This window comes from Pelobates fuscus, chromosome 9, assembly GCF_036172605.1.
Source record: "Pelobates fuscus isolate aPelFus1 chromosome 9, aPelFus1.pri, whole genome shotgun sequence".
NCBI classification, from domain to species: Eukaryota; Metazoa; Chordata; class Amphibia; order Anura; family Pelobatidae; genus Pelobates; species Pelobates fuscus.
Window position 1 is genome coordinate 89,611,587 of NC_086325.1, and position 8,044 is coordinate 89,619,630.

General features: G+C 34.8%; 1 long non-coding RNA gene across 1 annotated transcript; it reads right to left on the reverse strand.

The window, feature by feature from the left end:
- Positions 1-266: 266 nt before the first annotated feature.
- On the reverse strand, positions 267-4,911 carry LOC134572880 (uncharacterized). The gene is made up of 3 exons (XR_010085300.1): positions 4,710-4,911; positions 550-1,063; positions 267-488 (listed from the first exon to the last, which is right to left on the reverse strand). It is a non-coding gene; the product is annotated as an uncharacterized LOC134572880 (long non-coding RNA).
- Positions 4,912-8,044: the final 3,133 nt, after the last annotated feature.

The following is an 8,044-nucleotide window of genomic DNA, read 5'->3' on the forward strand; positions in this document are numbered from 1 at the left end:
TTAAGTTGCTATGAAGGTGGTGTGGGCCTGAATGTCCCTTTAAGTTGTGATTAATAAATGTTTAGTGACTAAATATAAAGGAAATGTTTTGTGCAAAGCACTTAATAAATGAGAAATGACAGCTTACAGCAGTGCAACATTGACAAAATTGTTACAGTAAAACACACAGACAACTATTTCATGAAAGTTTAAGTAAATTAATGCTTTATTCACAAAGATATTGATAACAAAGATATTTAACACAAGTATAGTTCATTGGATTGTGAATTTCAGCACTTCAATAAATACATAATATTACAATGTTTTTAAGGGAAAACAATATACTAATAAAAATATTAAACTAGTTTTGGTGTATTTATAATAGGCTTTAAATAGTTGAATCAGCTTTAATAAAACATACACGTATATTTCTACTCGTATTCATTTAGGTATTTCTGTATTCTTCCATCGACCAATCAGTCTGTCTGTCTATCTATCTATCTATCTATCTATCTAGCTATCTATCTATCTATCTATCTATCTATCTATCTATCTATTCTATCTGCCTACTCTATCAATCCATCTAATCTAGCATTATATCTAATATATCTGTCTGTCTATCTATCTATTCTTATTCTTATTTTATTATTTATATAGCGCCAGCAAATTCCGTAGCGCTGTACAATGGGTATCTATCTATCTATCTATCCTTCTGTCTCCTTGGACCTTTGCAATTTAAGATAGACTACTCTTATACTACCTTATATGGTTGTGATACATACTGTAGAATGATCACAGTAAAATGTGACCAAGGTTTTCTTAGCAAATATTACACAAGCATTGCAACATATCACCTAAAACAAAATGCAGGAAATTGACTGTAGTAGCTGCTACATACAGCCAGATAAGCAAAATAAGGACTGCGGGTATCTTCCATTTTGTTGAAGTAGTCCAGCTGGGAGACAGTGCTTCACTTGGGGTATTTGACAAACTGACACTCTGTTACACTGAGTGTCGAACTCAGCTTGTCAAATACACTTAGCGCAACACTTAACAATCTGCCCCTCCTAAATGCCATGTGATCCTGTAAGAAAAAAAAAATATTGTTGTTACCATGTCAAACACAGTCATCAACACAATTAATAATGCACTTAATTAAATTCCTGCCACAGTCTTCTGTTCCATAGAATATGACCTCTGCCCACTGTGTCGTGGATACAGTGAAATTGGGGTGTCCGAACATTTTTCTTGCTATTATTTTATTAAAAAGATACCAAACTGTTTTTCCAGAAAAGATCATCACTAAACAATACATTTTATAAACATATTATAGCTTGTCTGGTGTGACTAATTTGGGGGTTACAATCATTCATTAAAAGGGGCTGCATAGAAAATGCAACGTGAGCCAATCACCACCATGACTATCTAGCTTATAACTATTGAAACACATACAGGACTATTCACCAAGTGAGAATTCAAAGTGAATTTAGAATTTAAGGTCAAAATAGCCAGACTGGAAAAATTATCCAAGTCAGCTATGCTTCTAATTTGGCTACCCTGGCCTTAAATTTGAAAATAACTTTGGATTTCACACTATAGTAAATAGTAAACCCTTTAAATGAATATAGTTCTGTAAGGTTATTTATGAAACTGCAGTTTAAGGAGAAGCATTCAAGAGATATTTATGAAGTAGAGGAAATATCTCAAGCCAAAGCCAATTAATCCACTCTGTGGAAAGCAAAATAGAAAGATGAAAATAATAAATATAGTGTAATTCAAATAAATACATAACAGGACTAAGACTTGATTTTTTTTAAAAAAATCTAAAGGACTTTTATTATTTTAAACAAAAAGGAAAATAGTGGCAGTGGCTGAAAAAAATGCCTTCATGAAAAGGGGCACTGTTGCACTTCTTTTCTATACATTGGAAGTAAAAATGCGTAAATCAAGAAAAAGAAACAAAATGGAATAGAAAAATAAAACGATGGAAGAATCACAGTGAGAAATATCTTGGTGCAAATAAGTGAACACATATGCACCAGAAAAACTACATACACTTTTCTACATAATCCCATAATATAGTTATTATTGGTACAGGTTGCAAATATTTTCTATATATCTGCTAATCTGCACATTGTTATCCAAACAGCAAGCAAAGTGTATACATGAAAATAAGAAATAATGGAAAAGACATCGCTCAAATAGAATTTGAAAATCTGAGTATTTTAATTGATTAATTCTTACTTAGAGAGTATGTGATATTGATGTTTTCCCTTGTTATTAATAACCTATTTTTCAGTTTCAGACAATACTTCACTATTTGTATTTAACCCCTACTTTCCCAACGTGAATATTCCTGGTTGACTTTCTAAACTAAATGTTGCCCATAAAATCTCCCCATTTGCTCTAGTTTTTCACAAAGCAGGAAAAAAATTGCAGAGGGACATTGAATGGCATCCATTCTCTGTAACAATTTTTGTATGTCAAACTTCATAGCTACAATTTGGCAACCATTGAGGGTGAAGGAGGGACTGAGGGCTCTGAGTATAAAGAATATACTAAAGGAATCATTTACAAACTGCAAATGCATGCTTAATTCTTAAAGGACTATTTCAAGCACATGTCCATTTCAATGATTTGAAGTGGTCATGGTGTCTGGAGTCTATGTGTGCCACTTTTTTTTTCTTTGGAACACTGCACATACATAGTTTAACCTCTTTGCTGCCAGAGGTGTAAGTCCACCTTTGGCAGCATCATTGGGGCATGATTACCCAGCCCAGAACAAGAGTTTGACTAATGTCAATTCTGTGCATATTGCTATGGACAGAAATGTATTAATTGGCTGAGAGCTGTCAGACGATGCTCTCAGACAATGAATGGCAGATTGAATTGACTTTTGGCTTCTGCAGAAGTCAGATGTTGCCACCAGAGCAGCAAGGAGCCTTGGAGCCTGGCAGGGACCCAGGTAAGATGGCAAATTGTTGCCAAACGTTTTGCACCATTACTGGAAAATGGGGCCATTGAGAATATTGAGAATTATATATAGGTAGTAATTCTGAAGAACCTTTCTATATGTGGAGCCATCAATTAAATTTTCCATTATATTTTGGGGGGGGGGGGGGGGAGGATAGCTCTGTAAGTATAACATGAATACTATATACAATGTAAAATTGCAACTCAGGATTATTTTGTTAATTTGCAAGTATAATGTTTGCATAATTAAGAAAATTAATAGGCTCTGTTAATAAGTCATTGAGAGGCATATGTACCATAAAAATATGCACATTTAAAATGCTACCATCACCTATCTCTTCCTACTATTACTGGAAGATGCTTGCCTTTTGCAAAAATAGAAAAGAACAGAACTATCTCACCAATAACTACACTTCCATAGGGTTATTAACTAAAGTGAGAGTTGACAGAATTCACAGTGAATTTCAAAATTTAAGTAAAAGTAGCTAGTTTAGAAAATTTCTCCAAGTCAGTTCTGGTTTTAGTTTGGCTATTTTGGATTCAAATTTGAAATTTACTTTGAGACCACTTTTAATTCCCGGCAAAACTCACTTTAGTGAATAACCCTTATATTTGCTGCATCATCAAAGCCATTTCTAAAGAAAAAGGTTTTAGTTTGAAAGAACTGTTTACAAAGAGGAAGTACTCTTATCGTGGCAGGGTGGGGCAGGTGACAGATGGCCCTCAGTGTGCTAATGTTTAGAGATGCCTAACTAAGAATGTTTTAATTAGCTATAATAGCAACTAACAATCATTTAAAAAAATATTGAATAAAACACAAACTATAATAAAAAACATAAAAATATATACATTAGTAAATCATTAGAAACATTAGCATGGGCATTTACTGAGGTGAAAATTGTCAGAAATTAGAAGTGAATTCAATGTGGATTTTACATTTATGGCAAAAATATCTGAATTGGAAAAAGTCACTTCAGTTTGTCTTTGAAATTCACATTGATTTTACTTTAAATTCACAATTCTCATTTCAGTAATAACCCTGTATGTATTTATATTCAATACAATGCTCAGGTAACAATAGCTTCTAGCTCACAACCATATACATTATTATATGGTTGGGATTATATTAAGGTTGGGATCTATACACATTTTTTTTCATATGGAATGCATATTTATCACCTGTTATATGTTAAATGTATGTATGTGTATGTGTATGTGTATATATACACACACATACACATACATAAATTCAGAAATTCTGTTTCTTTATTGTATTTTTTGTAATATTGTATCCTATTGTAACAATGCAATGTTTTGTGGACCCAGGACATACTTGAAAACAAGAGAAATCTCAATGTATCCATCCTGGTAAAACATTTTATAAATAAATAAATTTGTGGAAGGGGCATTGTATAACACAACTGTTAATGCTAATTACACAGATATTTTTTGGAGATATAAGTGGAACCTCCCCGGACTTAGTAATACTATTTGGGGTTGCATGCACTGTCCAAATGGCTTTTTAGAACATTTGAAGAGTTATTCATTAAATTCAGTATGCAAAGTGAAGTGGGATTTTACATGAAAGCATAAATAGCTGAAAGGGATGCATAGCTGACTTAGAGGATTTTTCTAATATGGCTACTTTGTCCTTCAATGTGAAATTCACTTTCAATTCTCTGTATAGTAAATAACCCTGTTGGATAAAAAAAAAACGGGTTCAATTATCTCACTTAAGAATTGGTACATTTACTCACCTGCATGGCTGGCCGGTCCAACAAATACTTGTACGTGGTGACAATGTGTCCTCTGGAGAAAAGAAGGTGACTATATATACATATATACAATTTTAGAACGATTAGGAGGACCACACAAAAGGGGGAGGATTATATACATTATGTGAACCATGTAAAAGAAACAGCAATTGCCAAAGAGAATAGATAACAATAGAGCAGATAGTAAAAACTAAGAAAAAGCGTAAGCCAGCTGGGAGAGCAGAAATTAGATTTCAAACATAGGAAATGCAGGTCTCAGGTACACGTAAAGCATCTCCTCATTGCTGTGCAGGACACAAGTGTCCTTGGAGCAGAAAGGCCTCTCGTTAAGAAGGGTGCTGCAGTTCTTTAAGAGGAAGCTGACAATGGGGAAGATAAGTTTGAGGTCTGCCAGCAGGAAATATCTGGATGTAAAGTGACAACATTTTAAGAGAGTTGTGAAACATGCAAGCTAACTAACAGCACTGCTTCCCTAACTAGAGGGGGGATGGTGTAATAATATTAGCCATCCGTATATTGAATAGAGAAAAGTCAAATGCATGGTGGATTTTGCAGAGTTTAGGTTGAGTCATAGGGCCTACAATTAATTGCTACATGTCAACATGTTCGATATTACCGTCGGGGGTTCTTTGCAAATTATACAGAGACCCTACACGGTGACAGAAATTCTTTAAATTAATTCCCAAGTCGCATTGCCTGAAGGTACCTGAGGGTGCATGTTTGTGTATGGCTTAATGAAGGAATGTCTGAACACTCATTGATTTTACCTACATGAAATAGACGTAAAATGTAATGCAATATACAAAGTATTTATTCACTTAACAAGTGCAGTGAAATCCAAGGTGCAATATTTAAGCAAAATGTGCTCATCTAGAAAAATCTTTGATGTAGCTATAGTTACAGCTTATGTTTAGCAATTCTGATTTCAAAGCAGCACAATTCACGGTGCATTGAATACACTCCAACATGATACTATGACGTCAAACCAAAACATAACAATAAACAACTTAAAGTGGACTATTGCTTGTTGTAAAATTTAAGTGCACTATTGCTTGTTGTAAAATTGTAACAAACATGACAATCATTAGACTATTCTCTACCAAGTTATTTACCAGAAAAAAGGATATATGTGGGATATTTAATTGAAATTTGTAATGCATAGCTAGCTCTATGTAAAAATCAAAATCCAAACAAACTCTGTATAAAGCATCTTCAAAACACTGCTAGAGTTAGTCCAGATACTCCAGGAGAAAAAAAATATTGGGGTAAAAATATAAATATTTATTTATATTTATTAATATACCTTTTTAATATGTCTTACTAAATATGTGTTGCTTATCCATACCCAAGTCTGGTAAACATCCATTTCATATTTGCTTATATACTGCAAGCAGGGTAGTGTCTCCCTACAGAGACACAGATGCTAATATACCTAGAGCCAGGCTACATAGACTCTAAATTAAGTTAACAGGTTATATACACTTGCATATGCTATTGATTTCTTGTTGTACTGTGTTGCATTAGAAGCTATTGCTTTTGTTCCTTTGTTCTTTATTTTGGGTACATCTGGAAAAAGACAGAAGAGGGTAATTGCCCCCTAAGAACACATGTTTCTTTGTGATTCGAGTCTCTCCATATTTGGCTCTATTCCATGTGAGAGTGTATATATGTAAAATAACGGATATCTGTTATATTACATCTATATCTCTGGACTAATAAGGCTACAATCTCTACTCTATATTGTTTCTAGCTTTTGCTGCTTTTCATATCCCTTATTCCATAAGGGAAAATGTTTGATTTGGAAGCGCTCCACTACATGCACTAGTGGTAGTGATAACTCAGCTGATATATAAAATAAATATAATTAAAAAAAAATATACATATATATGTAATTTTTTTTTACATGTATATTTATGTAATCCTTTTATACATAAATAAGGGTTTTTATTAATTACAATTTGAGGGACCTGCCTCACAATAAAGGCAGAAAGTCCAGAGAATTTAATTTGCAAGCCTTTTATTTATTCCTTCAACTTTTCAAGGCACCATAACATTTGTACAAGGGGGAGAGGAAACGGGGTAACTGTTTTACTTGGGAGACTTTGCTGAACACAAATATGAGTGTTTTATAACAGTAAAATGTATCATGGTGATGATGTCACCAGTGAAAGTGCAGTTTTTGTGTAAAAAATGCAAAACAAAACAAATATGAAAGCTAAATTTGGCCGGGATTTTGACTAAGTGGCTACTAATAAAGACTGAAAATACAACATTTTGAATTCCCTGATTTGTCTACTTTTTGAAATGGTATGCCATGATGGGGGTAATTCTCTTTTCTTGGCTCAAAGGCCACATAACTAGACATGTGCAATTCGTTTAGTTCCGAATGTCAATTCAAACGAATTTCGGGCAATTTGGACATTCGAGATACCTCCGAATAGCTGAATAGACGAAGTGCCGAAGTTCCGAAATTGCTGAATTTCCGAAGTGTCGAAGTTCTGAAGTGCCGAAGTGCCGAAGTTGCCGAAGTTGCCGAAGTGTCAAAGTGCCTAAATACCGAAGTTCCGAAGCGCAGTATTGTCGAAGTACTAATATGCCGACCCAGTGGAAAAATGAAGAATGTTACTACTGTATACAAGTTTAAATAAAAAGTATACAAACATAGCCAGGATTCAGCTGCAAGCATTTGCAACACTTACAACAATCAAGTAACACACATCCACCCCTGAGTAATTTGATTCATAACAATAGGTCCCCCTTATTCTAATTTAGGGCCCCCACCCACCAATATGTGTCCTCCCCCTCCCCCCCCCCCGTTTTTTATATTTAGGGCCCTCACACGCCGCTCAGGGGTGGGGGACAGGGGGGCAATAGGTCCCCCCTGTTTAAAAGCATATATAAAGAGGCTCAGGAGGCTGCTCACTGTTTAATACACATGCCCCTACTCGCGGTATAGCGGTATAGCGGTATAGTGGTAGGGCGAGAGGGCAAAAAACTAGTATGAACGCTAAGTTTGGCCAGTGTTTGTGACCAAGTTGCTGCTAAAAAAGACTGGACATATGTAATTTTAAATACCATGGTTGTCTTCTTTTTAAATGGCATGCCATGGTGGGTAAATTTTAATTCCTGGGCTTCCATACAGTCTCAAAGGCAACATAACCAATCTGGCAAATTTCAATGTGTAAAAACTGGGAAAGGGGCAGCCCTAAATTTGACCCCTTAGCTTTCCAAAACTCTTTAAAGTCCGGACATGGGGGTACTGTTGTACTTATGAGACATGGCTTGTAACAGATCCCCTATACTCCGACTAAGTATAT